Raw genomic sequence first — 17,559 nt, 5'->3', positions numbered from 1 at the left:
TACCTAGATTTCTTTTGTAACTGGAATTTCAAGTATAAACACTGATTGTTATCATGTTTGGTTAGCTATTGGATTCGCTCTCATTAGACGTCCGGGCACCGCTAATATAATCGCGGCTTTCCGTGAGACTACAGCCAAAGGGATCGGAATTGAAGGGATAACAGTACAGTTACTGTATAAGGTTTAATAATTTAAGATTTACAGTAAGTAAATATGTGTACTGCAGTAGTTCGAAGTCCGAGGAGTATCGGTGGCAAGTGCAGGAAACCTTCACAGGACGTCTCTCTGCAAATTCAGCTTTTTTTTTTTTTTTTTTAAATCAAAAACTAAATCTGCGATGCATTCCGGACATGACATCGGCACCCCAGTATCTTCATTAGTTTTTCCTCACACTATTCAAATGTATGTAGATGAACCAATAAATGCAAATAAATAAATAAAGTGTCCAACTACATAATTGCTAGAATGTTAACACATACCATAGCTGCTTTATGTGAAGGGTCTTGCTGTATTTTGGAATGCTTCCCGACAATTTAACAGCTTGGACTTCACCCAGACCTAGAAAATTACGACTAATCATGCTTGTGTGCCATCCCTGCAACCCTGTGATCTACAAGGTCCATTATCTTTTAAACGCTTTTGACTCTGTGAGATGGGATGCAGGGTGAGGAGTTTACTAGCAAATAAAAAGGAAAGGATGAGAGTGAGAGAGACATCAAGGAAAAACAGAGAAAGGCGGGACTGAAAGTGGCTGGATGACGGTGCGGCGTACAAGGCTCGCTAATGTTATGGCCCCCGGAGAACAAAGAGCTGTGACAGATTCCCCGGGTCTCCTCTGCTGACTATAAATGTTCAGCAAGCACACACAAGCAAGTACGCACTAATGCAGAGTATCAGACGTCAAATCTCACTGTGACAAAAGGCAGGGACAAAAGTCGGACTAATTGTCTGTGAATGTGCAAGATATGAACAGTGCGTATTGTTGGGCCCAGCGTAGGGCCATCAAACACCCGCAGACTGCAGACTTTTGTGTCTTTTGTGTCTCCTCCCGACTGAACACCCTCACTCATCTCACTAAAGTGAAAATGTTCTTGGATTGCAGCCACGTCCTATATAACTATTTTTTTCTGGTCAAGGAATTTATATTTCACATGTGAGGACACCAGTTTAGGATGCTGATACTGGCTGGGGTTGTTCTTCGGCTGTATCCAGCAGCAACCGAGCGGCATGCGGCGCTAGCGCGGTGGTCTCAAAGAAGGGTCCTCATCAAGGTCGTGACATTTACCCCTCCTCCCGTGCAACTCTGTGGTATGCTCCAAGAGAGCCCAAAGAGAACACAGAGTGGAAAACACAAACAGACCCCCGATTGTCCCTGACTTGGGGTTCACCCCCTCTCCTCCTCAACCGCCACCCCCAAGGATTTAGAGGGGAGAAAAAGAGAGCCAGTCAATGGCGTTTTGTAAATACGTAACTGTTTTCACATCAGAGCGTTTTTTTTTCTTCTTTTTTTCCTCACGTTGATAGGATAGTCGCCTGCTTTGCAGTCCGCTGGTGTCCTTGCCTTTCCTGTCCTATTGTGGTTTCGATAAGGAGCCATTTGTGGTTCCTCTGACAGAGCGGCCCAGTTGCCTGCTCCTTTGAGACAGGGGTTGACAGCTGAAACAAGTGAGCAAGCTGGTGGACAGGGCATGCCTACTGAGTGATGGCTGTTCCTTATTGGCACTTACTAACAACAGGCAAAGCCCCCCTGCAGTGAATCACATCTCGGTCAAATGGATTACAGACAAATCAGTCAGCACACATTGTTCCATTGATGCTACCAATTTACCAGGATCCCAAAGACGTCAATGGACATGTGCCTGACTTCACACTGCGATGGCACGAATAACAAATTAGGCATGTTATGATTTGTTGGCAACTACGTTAAACTGAGAAATCCTGAATACCGTAAAATCCAATGAATAATGCACAGTATAAAACAAACCAAATTCTTTCAATGTCAGCTGAGTTCAAGTGGATTTTAGGCTTGTATAACTGTGAATGGCTGTGAATCAGCTCATTTATTCACTGCCAGCCCAGTAAGAATGAACCTTTGACGGCTATAGCCGTCAATGGTTGTGAATGACTTTTTTTAGGACAAAAGATTTCTGTGGGTTAGGGATTTTCGATTTGGGATGAATCTCTTCCTCTATATGTTGGTCTATAGGACGAAATGATGTCAGAACCTTGGTAGTCATTTTGTTGGTAAGCCAAGTTTGTTAAAAAGTGATCAGTAGGAACAGCAACTATCGGGCTATTATCATCAAAGTGAGCTGAGTTTTAAAGTTTTGAAAGTAAGGCAGACACATTTCACCTAGCTCTGCTAGCTGCTAATGTAATAGCTGCAAATGCTGGAGCGTTATGTTTTATAACACAATGTCAACTTTTTTGTATACTTAATTAGCAATTGAACTTGATTTCAGGATGACGTTCAACATTGGAAATGTTCTTAAGACATTCTATAGACAATCTGAAACAGTCTAAATTGTTTTTTGAACATAAAATCAAGAAAAAATCAAGACCTTGATAGGAGTTTAGGAGGAATTTAAGACATTAAATATCATGGTGGAATGATCGTACGCCTATTTCTTACATAATACGTATGATATTGTGAAATACCGTGGGACGATTTCTGATCATTTTACATGGAAAATATGTGTATCATTCACAGGATTCATACAATGTTGAGGCAAATAAAACCACGTAATTCAAATACTGGGAACATTTGAAATAATTTGGCTTCATCCTCTGATGTTTTTAATTTATCATTATCACAATCTAATTAGCATCTCCAACGGGGACATCTTGTAATGGGCTTGGCTTAGCCATGATTACACACAGCATCCATTCAATGGTTGCCATCCTGCTGAATTATTCACTGAGGAAATCACCAGGATGCATGGAAGTTACACTTCAAAAGTCATCGATGCGATCGCTTGATAGCTTGGAATAAATAAATGGATGAGAACAATAGCGTCGACTACGTCAAGGCCGTAGACTCTGTCTGACCATTTTATGGGGCGATGACGGTCCGAGGGCGCCATGAGCGTCATCTCATCTTGCGTTAAGCATACCGTTGGGAGTTGCGGTTCGGGGAGGGTGGGCAAGCACTCCTTTACTTTTGCTCTCCACCCATTCGCTGTTCTAACCCCCTGCCTCGCTAGCTAGCTTTCTGTGGGATCTTTTGTCAAGGGATTAATGAGGTTTTAGACACACACAGTGATCTCACCCTCCCCTATTGGAACCACACAGGGGGTTAAGATTGGAGCACAGAGGGAAGACCTCAAATTACACAGACTTTTTTTCTGCTAGGCTGCTTATACCAATTTCCTCTGTGTGCTTTGCTCAAAAATCACCACAGACAAGGATTTGGTCAATGTGGCTTTCCCTGCGGGAATTTTGGGAGACGCACCAAAACCCGGGGAAGTTTTTGATTTGATTTTACCTTTTTTGTGGAGCAGCTTAGACACTCAGTGGGGTAGGTCTTTGAAAGACACTTTTTATATTGTGACAGGCCTTGAAATTAAACAAAAAGGTCTTGGATGGAACGTCGGCATCTGTGTTCCTACAGTCAAATCACAAAGAGCGCCTCATACGGGGGGAGCACATGGCTGGCATCCCTACAGGTTAGTATCCATCTCACTCTGGTCCTCCATGGGACAGCTGCCCAGATGGCCCATCTGTCTGTCCTGACCTCTGTTTGGGGACCAAGGGGAGACCTAAGTGGCCCACCAAGGGGGTCCTTGGCATGCCGCCCACTTAGAAATGACAGTGAGGCTGCCAGCAGCTTACCAAACATCCCCGAAGGACTGTGGTGTTACAGTATTGATGTTGTATCGGGTTGCAGAGGCCTTGGCAGCCTTTTAATGAGTGCTCAGATTGATCAGGTGGTAACCATTCCTTCTCCCTTTACCACAGAGGCTTCTCATGGGTTGTTTCCAAATCTGTCTGATGTGTACTAGGGGTCCAAGAATGAAAAAAAATGTCTGAATAGATTTAAAGGGATATTTACTTTTTTAGCCAATGTTCAGCAGTTAAAAAATTCATATAACATCTATAATGAATTTCCTTCTTTCTATATTTTTTTTTACATACAATTGATTGATCTAAAAATGCGTGTTGCTACTTGTTGATTGAAAATGACCACAGGTAACAACCGATCCTGGTAAAGCTTGCAAATGTCACATGAGATGACCTAGAAAAAAGGTAATAAAGTTATACCTAAATACGTTCATTGCTGAGTGAAGACTCAAACGTTGACATGAAAAAACAAAAACGCAGTACATAATTCTTTTTCCTGCAAAATCGGTCGCACATAGAGCTACGGACATGATCAAAGATTAGCTCTGAAACAAGTGCTTGACTAATTTGAGTACTTGGATTAAAAAAAAATGCTCAGTTACTTCATAATAAAACTAACCTTCCCAAACAACATATTGATATCACAGTCTTGGTACACTTATATTTTGAAGTACCGTATTTTTCCGAGTACAAGTCGAGCCCCCCCCCCCCCCCCCCCCCCTACAATTTGGGTGAATTTTACAAAAACACCATTATAAGTCAGTCCCTTACTTTAGTGGTTGTCCATGGACATGGTTGTCCAATTAAAAAACATGGTGCGTGTTATTAAAATGATAAAATTACAGTACTTTCAGAGTCCCATGCCTACTGTGACTTTGATCTGACTTTGTTTCATGAACAAAATGGGGAGATGCATTTGTCTCAAATCTCACTAATGTTTCTAGAGAGCAGAATAGTCAGCAGCTACGCACAATTTCTGTCTTCTGTATTCATAATTGTTCTATTAACCAAGCAAAAATATAACCGGTATTTCACCTCTTTCGCCTGAATACTCACTTATTTGATATAATTTTCTGGAGGATATCCAGAGCCCAAAATATTTGCTAGCTACAGCGCTAGCAGAGATCTAGAAAAACTGAAGAAAGACAGAAAGATGGATGGCTGATCAGCCTGCTATTCACCTTTTTGTCCCTCTGTTCCGACTGCTTCCCCACACTGGCTTCACAACAGGACAAGAGCGGAGGTCTTTGGGTCTTCCATTAACCCTCTATTAGGCTGCTGTCAAAGAGGAAGCCGACTGTCACCCCACCCGCGGTTGTAATCATGACCCCCCCCCCAGTCAGACTGCAGCCCCCCCCTGGGATCTACGGAAGAAAAGTAGCAGGACGAAGGTAGAAATGAAAGCCCTGTTGGCTTCTCAAGGGAGAGGACATTGTGATTACTTTTCTGTGGCCTTTCTAGCCAAAGCCGCCCCGAGTTTCACAGCTGCGCCGCTGATTGGTCACACCGAAATGAAACGTTCAAGTATGAAATTTGGTGGATTTTCACGGGTGGAAAAAGGTACATGTTGGGATTTTGTCCTCATGCAAATATTCCACATACGCATGCTCACCCCGAAGCCATCATCTCACTCTCTCTCCCTCTCTCTAGCAAAACCATTATTTGGTGTTGGCGCGCAATCTTTCCCTGTTAAATAGAAAACAGCAGCGGCTTGATGGAGTTTTTCACCCCCGTGTCGTAATTAACCGCGGCTCGGTTTCTTTCATATTGGGATTGGCACACCTGTCGACAAGCTCGACAAATAAACCCCCTACTCTTAGATCGCGGCATTCTTTCAGCTCCGATGGAAAATTAACCATGGGATGGCGCAGGTGATTTTAGCAAGCTTTCCAATCACCTGGAGATTAATAGCCACCTTTTAGCGTTTACTGTAGGTCACGGTGAGCGAGGAGGTCAATCACATTCATGAGAAGAGGAGCGTGGATGAATGTGTCCGCAGTGAACATTGTATTGAATGGGGTCTTTGGTTCCTCCTTCCTCTATCAGAGGCATTAAAAATAAATAAGGACCCAAGTCCATTCAAGATGCACATAAAATGGCCGATAAATCCATGGAACAAGCAGAGAAGAGAGGCATAGGAATTCGAGACCCATTGCCAATATTTTCCAACAATAGTGGACAGTGATGATCTGTTTTGTTTGTTTAGATCCTTGTTAAACGTGTGTCATTAAAAGCTAATAAGGCTATTATCTGAATGGTGTGTTAACGTGGGAAGAGGGAATATCAGAAAACTGCTATCTGAGAATTGTTCATTCATTCACAGCCATTGACGTCCTAGATCCGTAACTTGGAGTGAATCCGTAGCTCATTCAACTGTCATTGACGAATATAAGAGATGTCATTTGTCCATAAATGGGCTGGCAGTAAAACTGTTAACTCATTGATTGCCATTAATGGTTATAGAAGTTTTATAGAAATCCATTTTACCCGGACTTGTAGTGAATTTGTTCATTCATTTACTGGCACTTGACGATGATTGACGTCATAGATCCATAACGGAGCTGGTAGTGAATCTGTTAACTCATTCACTGCCATTAACGACTATGGAAGTTGATGATCTATTTTAACTGGGCTTGCAGTGAATCTGTTTACTCATTCACTGCCATTGATGAGAATAGACATCAAAGATCCATAACTGGGTATGTAGTGATTCTGTTAACGTATTTGCTTCCATTATCGGCTACAGGAGTCAAAGATCCATTTGAACTGGGATGGTAGTACATCTGTTAACTCATTCACTGCCATTATCGGTCATATAAGTTTTACTTGGTTGAGGGTGAATTTGTTGATTCGTTCGCTCCCATTAATGGCTATAGACGTCCTAGATTCATAACTGGGCTGAAAAGTATCTGCTAACTCATTCGCTGCCAATAGCGGCTACAGAAGACCAAGATTTATTTTAACTGGGTTGATCGGTTAAAAAGTCATACTTTTTTGCATGATGCATAAATACACACTTTTTGCTGCCAACCAGTCCCTTGCCAATAACGAGGCGACTGATGACATCGACAATGAGCCGCCTGTGTGTCGGGCCTCGGGAGCCTGCCAAGCAGCCTCTCTGCATGTGGGGCCACAGGTTGGCACACTCATAGGGGGTCTTCACTAGGGTGCCGTCCTGGGCAGAATGCCCAATGTTGACAAAGCCTGGTATCGCCTGCTGTCAGGCCATTATGTGTGCACCATGCGGAAGGAATCAATTAGGCTGAGCTCACAACACAACACAGCACTTTAATATTTGACTTCTAATCAGCGGAGCATGGAAGCAAGCTGGCACTTCTAGTCTTGCTGATGTAGAAAATGAGGGTCAGTAAAAGGATGGCATGGTGCTCAGAAACGTGCGTCGCATACAGCAGGGAGGAGTTGAGAAACGGCCTCAAACAACAAGCTATAAGAAAAGAAAATAAGAAAATAACCTCTGGTCCCTCACAGGATGTGAAAACGCGTCAGATCACTCCGCATGCAACCAGCTGCAAAGAAAACAAATTTGCTCACAAACAAGCCGAGCTCAACGGAAGGCAAGCTGATGTGTGAGAAAAGTGAACTGACGAGATCTCCATATGCCAGATGAACTGTGTCTTTGAACCCAAACTAAAAAAAAAAACAAACTTTTTGGGCTTTCTTAGTCGCAATGCTGAAGGAGAAACCGATAAAAGAAAAGAAATAGGAACTGTGTCCTCATACTGGGGTTAGTGAAGACCTCAAACAGAATAGCTTACCAAAGGCATATCATTCACCTGTCGACTCTCGACAGTGTCGCTGAGACTAAAAGAAGAATCAAAGTTCTTTGCCCTCGAGTGATCAGTAAAGAAACCGTTTTTCAGATGGAAGGGAGAAGAGAACTGCAGCTTTCATTATGCTTATATTACAGTACATGATTGTGATTTAGCTCCTGTGTGCATAATTCCTATGTAGGGTTGCACGTTGTTGCAGCGCTACAAATTTTGCTGTATTCCTGCTGTACAATGACAATTAAGCTATTCTATTCTAAAAATGATTTGAAAGGGAAAGTCAACCCAAAAGTTTGCTTTCTGCTCCATGTATCCCCCAACTAGTCTAACCAAAGTATTCTGATTATATAATCAAAAAAATTAAGCAGTAAAACCCTTTTTTTTTCCTTCTCGGCGGGCAGCCATTTTGTCACTGTCTGGTGCCTAAAAATGAGATCACAGTTGCTCAGGCAACAGCTAATCATGACTCTCTTGTTTACTGATTGAGATCATGTGACATTCGCTAGCAGAGCTGTGATTGGTTGTGAACTGAGCTCTGAGCAACTGCTATGATATTTTCAGTGAACTGTAAGAGGCAAAATGGCTGCACCTTGAAATGGATTAAAAAAGAAGTAAATTTCGCTGCTAAAAGTCGTATTGCACAAACACAATATTTATACAAGAGCCATTTTTACAGTTGGGCAGCACAGAACATATTGCTTTTGCTCCTCCTTTAATACTTTGTCAAGTATTTGAGCAATTGGGTTTAAGAAACCCAATTTGAGTATATCCTACTGAGACCTAGCCTATTTGTGTGTATTTTCATGTCCAATTTGTCTCAGGAGGACAACAAAGTTAATTGCATCCCACCGAAATACAAGAGGCATCACTGGAAAGGCCGGGATGTCCTGGACTGAATAAATCAAAAGATACTGTAGAATCCCCCCAAAAATTGACACTACTGTGAACACAAATAAATAAGCTCGGCCTCAGGAGCATATTTCTTGTATTAAATATAATATTTCTAATTTTAGATCTCTGAAAGAATAACGTAAAAGTTAGATGAAGTTGGTATTTGATTAATCGATTAATCATTGCACTTCTATTCCTCTGCTTTGATTAATTCCCCAAAAAGGGAGCAGTCAGTGATATGGCCAAATAATTTCAGATGGCATTGTAAAAAAAAAAAAGTTCAAATAGCAAATTCAAACATGAAACACGGCCTTGTATCCTCGCTTGTTTCGAGATGAAAGCAGCTTCACGGCTTCAAGCCTTGAGAAATGAAGGCTATTTTTCCAGCTATTGGTTTAATAATCCTGACCCTTCTCGGCTTGCTCATTAATGCTTCTATTTTTTTCTCTCTTCCAGATCTTTTCATTTCACTCTATCCTCGTCTCTTCCTAATTAGCATACAGCCTTGACAACCAGAGCGGGGAAATGTGCCGGGACCACTACAGGGCTATACCATCACGATTCATCCAAAGGAGCCAACAATAAGCACTATCTCTGCTTTGTGCCCATCACTGTCAGACAGATGATTTGAGGTGACGAATGGAAAACTGGGAGATGCCTAGGCTGTCTCTGGATGTGACGAATTCACAGAAAAAACAAAATTTGTTGGACTTAAAAGAAATCCTCTGTTTTGTTGGTCTCTTCCAAGGTATGACAAATCGACCAAAGCGGGAACGATAATCTGAACTTGAATGCATTCCTCTGAAGCTGTAACATCTTTAGAAACAATTCATTAGGTACACCTGCGAATTCTCAAGGCATACGTACACGATAATAGAGGAAGAAAATATTGTCCCTCTCGCAGTGTAAATCTAAAGTGAGCTTTGCTATCTTCTTGCAGGTTTACCTGATGTTGTGCCGGGCTTTGTACGTGTAGATTGATTGCTTATGGCGGATGAATAATAAGCCACTGACAGATTGCTTTACGTTTTCAGTGGTGCACGCACAGCCTTGTGTAAACCAACGTCAAGCAAAATCAACACGGGTATAGCATTCAAAAATCAGCTGTAGTAAAACCCAAACAATTAGTGAGACATATAGGAGGCAGACACACAAAGTATGGGAGCAATGATGTGCCTCAGACTATTAAATCTTCTCTACCTCAGTTGAAGATAATGTAACGGCTTAGTGGCTTGTTCAATTGTGATATAAAGTCATAATCATATTTGTGCATAAGCAGTGCTACTTTCACTCCCATGACCGCGTAAGTGCAGATGTTTTTGTGAGGAAACGAGCCCTCCCTTTGATCAAAGACCATCATTACGACTCCACGTTGGTGATTTTGCCACTTTTAATCATGGTGTGTTGTATTAGGGATGCGATTAACCTTACCTGTCTTTCGAACAAGTGGGGCCAGATGTCCTCTGCTTAAGAAGCCGCTCACTGTGAAGGAAAGATGGAAACCAGGGTGGATGAGTATTTGTCACATATGAAAAGTCCAACAAGACCTGAGGGGTATCATATAACACTGTAAACACGCATTTGCTGTGTGTCAATCCAGTCTCTATTGCAAATCTGGAAAAACTCACTCTAAAGTAGGGCTGCACTAGTATGTATTGTTTTTTTAGACAAACGCTGATTTTCGGAAGAAACAACACTGATTACTGATAATCGGTGGATCAATTAAAACATTATATTAAAATGAAACAATTTGTTTCTCCCTGATGCAATTTAATGGCCACCAATTACACACAGACTTTCAACCCTAATTTGCAGCGTGGCAACTCCTTATATAATAGATGATGTTATAAAGCCATTATTACCTGTCATGCATTTGCCTAAGCAGTAGATGAACGTGTCTTATGATAATAAATAGCTGTTTTCATTGCTATTTCCACCTTAATGCTTCCCACTGTTTCTACATCTTCATTTGACTCAGACTGCGAACTTGTAAGCTCCAAGTGAATACTTGTTGACAAGGAGCAATCAGATCTCTGGACTGCTCGGACAGGTGTAAGTGTTCACCCTACTTTAATTGCTCCATAAGCCTTCGTTTGTGGTCGTTCGCCCGGTATAAGGATTTGCGCAATGTATGGACACATGCACAAAGCCATGCGGCATGTGTCTCGGGGTTAAGAATATGCCTGAGAAGCGGGTAAGCTAACATATATGTTGCTGCCAAAGCACGTCTCTGATCCCAGCTGCTCTCTTTCCGGGATGGTTCCGCCAAACCACTCATGGGCATCAAAGAGAGGTGACTGCGCACCTGCGCCTGTCAATCTGTCCGTCTGTCCATCTGGCGCACTAAAACCCAATAAGTCAGGGCTTCCTTTGTTCTGCCGGTCTTATTTCTGGATCGGGGACAAACAAACGAGGACGCCGCAGACATCATTTATTTTGACAGGATTATTTGGTCCGACGTGACATCGGCATTACCTTGTGCATGCCAGCTCATGCGGCCGCCTGCAACGGAGATCTACTTTTCATTTGTCTCGTGACAATAAAGGGGTGAGAGATTGAATATAAATAAGAACGGAGGTGAGAGGAAGGAAGGAATTGATTGAAACAGGCTGTGGGCAACACGTCGTGTGGCAAGAATGACAACTGAGAGAAAATGCGACACCTGGCCTTGTCCTTGATATGAATAAGCGCACGATACATCAAAAAGTCAAAGGCGCCCGAGATGAAAATGAGGAGTAAAGGACTATTTTTAGCCGCGGTGTAAAAATACGCTCGAGGTTCATTGAATTTTTCCTTAAATGTAGATCCTCTCCGAGTTAATCATGAATATTTTATTGGGAACAATCATCTTTATGTTTTGCTTTGTCATGTAAAGAAAAATGATTTAGAGCATAACCGTTTAAGAAGCATCTTTGTAAAGGAAAGCGAGAGGGCTAAGGTTTTAGCAGAGCTGCAAAGATTAATCGACAACTAAGAGATGATCAAATTCATCAATAACCATTTTTGTTCATCGATTTATCGTTTTGAGACATAGTTTGATAATCCTTATCCCTCATGTGTTTCTAGATCCTCTTATACTCACAAGAGTATGTATGTATATATATATGTATATGTATATATATATATATATATATATATATATATATATATATATATATATATATATATATATATATATATATATGTGTGTATATATATGTATATATATATATATATATATATATATATATATATATATGTATATACAGTATATATATATATATATATATATATATATATATACATATATATATATATATATATACATATATATATACATATATATATACATATATATATATATATATATATATATATATATATATATATATATATATATATATATATACATATATTTATATACACATACACACACACACACACACATATGTTTTAAATATTGGAAAGTGTAACGATTCAATTCGGTTCGAGGAGTTACAATACGATGGGGTATGGTAGGGTATGAGAGGGTATGACACAATGATTTTTTTTTTTTTGGTCATCTTAAATGCTTTTGAATAAATTTGCCAGAACTGTTTATGTGACATTACCTTCTATGGGAATGTGTTATTTAATCTGTGTTTCTATTTATTGTTTACCGAGCAAAAAAATATTTTTGTTATTTTTATAAGAATACTCAACATTTGATTCATTTTTTCTGTAGAATATCCGACGAACAAAAATACTCCATAGCCGCGGCCCTACATTAGCGGTCGCCCTAGTTTTCGGCACAGCGACTTGAATTGAAATGGGTGGGAGGGATGGAACTTGTTATTATTAACATTTACGTGTTTTGGCAGCAACACTTTATTGCACTGGGACTGCCATGCAATGAGGTCAAAACTACTCAATAACAGAGAAAAGCTCCCGATCCCCCACCCCTCAACCCAAGGCTGGAATGGATCTTCACATCTGCTCAGGTTGATCCAGATGAAATTTGGCTGTGGGGATAAATGCACAGCAGCCCCGATGGTCTTTTCTTTGATTGTCTGCCTTCTCCTCATCTGGCAGGAAGCTGATTGATTTCAGTGGGCTGGAACCCCTGGACTGCCCCTATTGATCCCCCGTCCCAAATGCTCTCTCTTTTCCAATTAAGGGTTCACTAAGCCGCCACTATAGAACGCTCTTAATGAATGCCAAGTCCCTGCCAACACCTTCAAATGTTACTCTTGCTAGGCCGCCTGCCTCCCTACTTCTCTTTCACTCCACTTAATGCCCAATACCTTTTGAACAACCTAGCCGGTATTTGCGAGGGTGGACTTGATGGTACTGGGGATAGCAAAGGACTCTCGCTGCTCGATAAAGATAAGAATGAAGATTTCCTATACAACGTCGAGAACGAATCGCTCCACCGGCAGCCAGATTAGAGGGATTAAAGCGATTTGAACGACTTCGGCATGAATGTCAGGAAAAGTAGATCAAACTATGCAGTGGGTAAGAATTACATCAAATCCAAAGTTGTGAAGTGAAGAAGCCAAGTTTGACTTTTGTTTGCGAGTTGAGTTTACTTGGGAATAGAATAAACCGTGTCTGAGTCTAATTTGACTTAATTGACAGATTCTTTCTACAAATACACACTCTCGCCTACCTTGAGGATTCAGTCGCAGAAGAAAAGCAGTTCAGTTGCAGGTCACTTGTTCCCGTGATGCACAAGGTTTTAAACCTGTAGTCACACCGCTTTGGCGGAGTGAGAAAATCCAATTTCAGAGATCTGTAATTCCATAAACCTTATTACGCCAACACAATGGTTGCTGCTCCCCGAGGCACGAAGGAGGGGTGCGGGTGGGGAGAGACTGTGCGTGCCGGAGTTGTGACCAGGCGCAACATGGGGCGCGGACAGGGTGACGGACACAGAAATGGAAATCGAGGCAGTCGGAGAGTGGAAAATAAGAGAAAGGGGGAAGAACTACAAGAGCGAAGTCTTCAGCCACACTGAAATAAGGTGAGGGGTACAATGAGTCGTGGGATCAGTTCCGTTTAAGATCGGGTCTGTCGTAAATTAGGGCTGCAAACTACGATTATTTATTTGAACATTTAATATGGCGATTACTTTCTAAAATTGAAACCCAATGCAGAAAACTGCACAAATGTTGTAGGATGAGAATTGTTCGGTCTTTAACGTCATCATTATTTTCTAAAATATAAGCAGACATTGGAAAAGTTGATCATTTGTATTCAATCACATCAGTTTGTTCCATGGAATACTAAAGAAATCCGACAATTGCACTTCGCACAATCAGAATCATTGGGGCTGATCATAATCGTCAATCTGAGAGTTTATAAAAAAAAGGATAACTGATTAGATTCCAAGATAGGGCAATATATCTATTTAAATAACATTTTATTTAGTGCTTGTAAACTGATGTGCTGTTTATCGACTGTCAACCAAAGCGTTAATGTAAACTTCATCAAATAACGCATTTTTTCCAACAACTAAACTATACAACTAAATTGTAATAATTATTTGACAGAACCAAGCAAATACTGCAAATGAGAAATTGATGTGACAGCAAACATTCCTATAACTTACAAAAATGTCACACTAGTGCAAATTAAACACGTGATGTTGCCCATAAATCATACATGACCAATCAAAGACATCATTGATAACTAATCATACAGTGTATTAGCCAATTCCGATCAAACTATCTCGATTGAAATAAAGCCGACTGATAAATATGAAGTCTCGCTTGTACAAAATGGACATGAACGAATATGATGGCTCTCAGGAGTATATTAAAAGTTTTAAATTGTGAAACTATTGCACAATAAGTCTCCTTTTAGGATAGCACAACATATTGAAGGCGCTAAAATAAGTAATTGCAATATATAACACATTACTTAATTCTTTCTATGACGTCTTTATCCGTCAATGGTAGTCAATGAGTTGATGAATTGAAATATAAATCTAATGATGAATATATAACTTACTGCGAGGGGCAATGTTTCACGAGACTTTCTTCGCGATATTTTCTTGCATCCTCCAACAATCTAATCTGTCGGTTACTTTGGTGCTCAAAGCGAATTTCAGACAATTTTGTCTGCTTTTGAAACATCTTCCATGCAATTGTGCATGACTTTCAGGAGCGCTCTCGTCAACATTAAGCACATGAGCACGCACCTGAGGAGCTAGATGCAGAAACTGGAGGACGCGCATTCATTAGATACTAGATGAGACAAGGAGATTGAAATACTTGATGAAACCACTTCAAATCTATATATGATACTCAAACTTCGGTTGAAGCAGATAAAAATAATTACGGCAGTAATTACGATTATGGAAATGAGACTTGTCTTATCGGACAGGATCGCTGCAGATGGAGTGCTCCCAACCTCCCACTCACCGCCTTTAGCAACTCTCTTAAGTTTTTTGCAGCTGTGACAAAACTGCCGCAAAAGGTCACAGACAACCCGGGGATCTAAAATTTGATTGGAGCAGGGCTCCCGATATAACATAGAGTAATATAACAAGTGAAGTATCATCTTTGCGATTTAATGATGGCGAGTCTCATGAGAAGGATGTCTCGAAAGCTAGCGGGGTATCGCCGCAGCAGCCCGTGAGGCACCTGCACCACTGCAGCTCAGACACATAACGGCCAAATGATTGGAATCCTGATTGCTCTAACACGTGGCCCACCCACACTGGAATTAAAGTACACACACACAAACAGTGCAGTATTGGCTGTTGTTAGGATGGGCGAGTGCGAGGCATCGTCAAAAGAGCCCCTCTGACATATTATCATTAGAGCCGCAGCGCCCAGATTTACACACTGATCTCCTGATGCCACTTTCAGCCCATGGCCAGTTAACGGCAGATCACACAGATGCGAGTGAGTGCTACTCATTGCTTTTTTTTAATGTTTGCCAAAGAATGCATGAAATGACAGTTCCACCCCGGCAGTAAAATCTTGTGAAATGAAACACAGAAGGGTATGTATGTGGTATTGTCCTGACTATAAGGTACCCCGCATTATAAGGCGCAGTATGTATGTGGTATTGTTCTGACTATAAGGTGGCCCGCATTATAAGGCGCAGTCTCAAGGCACGAGTCGTATTTTAGAAATGTCCATACAAAGGGGTAGAAAGTGCACCGGGTTATAAGGCGCATAACGGCACATTAGGGGAAAAATTAGGAAAAAATTGTTGATTGAGAAAAATAAAAGAATTTTTACATGAAAAGTCAACGTTTCGGGGCTTTTAACAATGTTCCAATGTTGATTTATCACCCTAATCACTCCCAAAGTATTATTTTCCTTCATTGATGCATTTCCAAGCATTCCTTGCTTATTATGCGCTCTCACACCGGCCCCACAGGTGCAGATGAAAACGACCTGAAGTTCGCTTATGATGACAGGAGTGAGACAGGAGCAATTCACAACTCCCCGCACCGCCTGAGCAATAGAAAATACACACTGACCTTATCCGCGTCTTTTAGTTTCGTTTCAATTCCGGAGGTTAGGAGGAGCGATTTTGCACCGAGTCGGTCAAGTAAACAGCAACGTTTCATTTATTAGATTCAAGAGATTTTATTGTCACATGTATAGTACTATACCACACAGTGAAATTCTAATTCTGTTCACTTCCTGAGCACACTACATTCCAAATACAATTCCATGTTAGCTACAACGTTTTAAATGCTGAAGTGGCAAAAATGTGGGTGATACTATTGGTATGAATACTGTGTTCCCGCGGGGACTGATTTGGTGGAAGGAACACATGTTAGTGACAGCAGTATATCCACGCCGCTTTGCATTATTAATGTCAGTACAACACCTGTTTTTGGCCCCGTTATTTATACTGTTAGAGTAGTCTTAATCAGCCGCGACCCTTGTGAGGAAGAGCGGTCAGGATGATGGATGGATGCATGTTGCATTGAGCTGCAAGATGGCGCAACACAGTAAGAGCAAACGAGCAGTTTTACTTCCTGGTTGGAAAGAATTTGCCAATGATTGATTGATTGAATATGAACTAAATGTAGTATGTGTATGCACATACAGTATTACACCGTGGAAATAATTGAATATCATGTTACGGCCCCTTTAAGTGCTCCTTGTAGTTTAAAAAATATGTAACACTAGGACGAGTACTGAGTCGTTGAGTAGTGCACTGATACCAATTCAAAGTACTGACTCCACTCGTCCACAAAATACACTATTTATGTAAGTAACCCCCCCACTTCCCCCCAAAAAACCCAACCGATCCCAATATAGTGTTTTCCTGAAAATTGATGAAATTAATGGCATTCTTTATCCTATTAATTGATAATTTTTCATACGTGATGATAAAACTGTCCAGCTGCCATACAATACATGGATGACAATGCAAGGGTCCAATCAGTCTTTTATTTAGACATTTTCCTGAGAATGCTAGTTACGTTCCGATTAGCTTGACGCGTCCTAGACTCCTTTATCCCACATTATTGCCATCACATTACTTAGCTAGAAACGTCAAGAGACCGCCGTTAAAGAATCATATTCAACATATACATCACTGATCAAGCATGCTAGTCACTGTATGATATGGCACAAGTCTGAGGTAGCTGCTGAAGTGAGGATGAGGCTTATGGCTCATTCAAATACAGTCGGACAATTCAAACGATCAGAAAAAAGGAAATTGATACATTAAACATTAATAAAAGAATAATAATAGTTATTATGATTATTGTTAACAATGTCACATTATTGTTTAATAAAAAGCGTTGCTTCAGCTCACTTGGATTAACCCACAAAACAATCCCCGCAAAATTTGAAAATTGCTCCTCAAATAAAGCCAAAGATTCACCAAACTGCACAGCAAAAGACACACGCGCATACACAGAGCAACAAACACCAATCCATCTCTTTAGGTGGCGGTGACAGTAAAATAGGCAGAAGTCAGTGTATCTCTATTCATGTGTGATCCCCACAGAGACCATTGTGTGGTGTCACCTTGACAGCTGTCACTGATATCCACCACCTGTCATCCGGCGTCCAAAGATGCGGACACGTCCATCCACAATGCG

General features: G+C 41.0%; 1 protein-coding gene across 3 annotated transcripts in view; it reads right to left on the bottom strand.

Moving 5' to 3' along the window:
* Window positions 1-17,559, bottom strand: part of sulf2a (sulfatase 2a) — a 59,502-nt gene that overhangs the window by 27,133 nt on the left and 14,810 nt on the right. For all 3 annotated transcript variants that reach the window (XM_088423590.1, XM_088423589.1, XM_088423591.1), the window contains one exon: window positions 9,951-10,001. The gene's annotated coding sequence lies outside the window, so the exon portion shown is untranslated. The remainder of the gene's footprint in view (window positions 1-9,950; window positions 10,002-17,559) is intronic.

This window comes from Hippichthys cyanospilos, chromosome 9 (genome assembly GCF_059441005.1).
Source record: "Hippichthys cyanospilos isolate Australia breed blue-spotted pipefish chromosome 9, RoL_Hcya_1.0, whole genome shotgun sequence".
Lineage (NCBI taxonomy): Eukaryota > Metazoa > Chordata > Actinopteri > Syngnathiformes > Syngnathidae > Hippichthys > Hippichthys cyanospilos.
The sequence above is the reverse complement of the archived record's forward strand: the minus strand, read 5'-3'. Positions and strand labels throughout refer to the sequence as shown.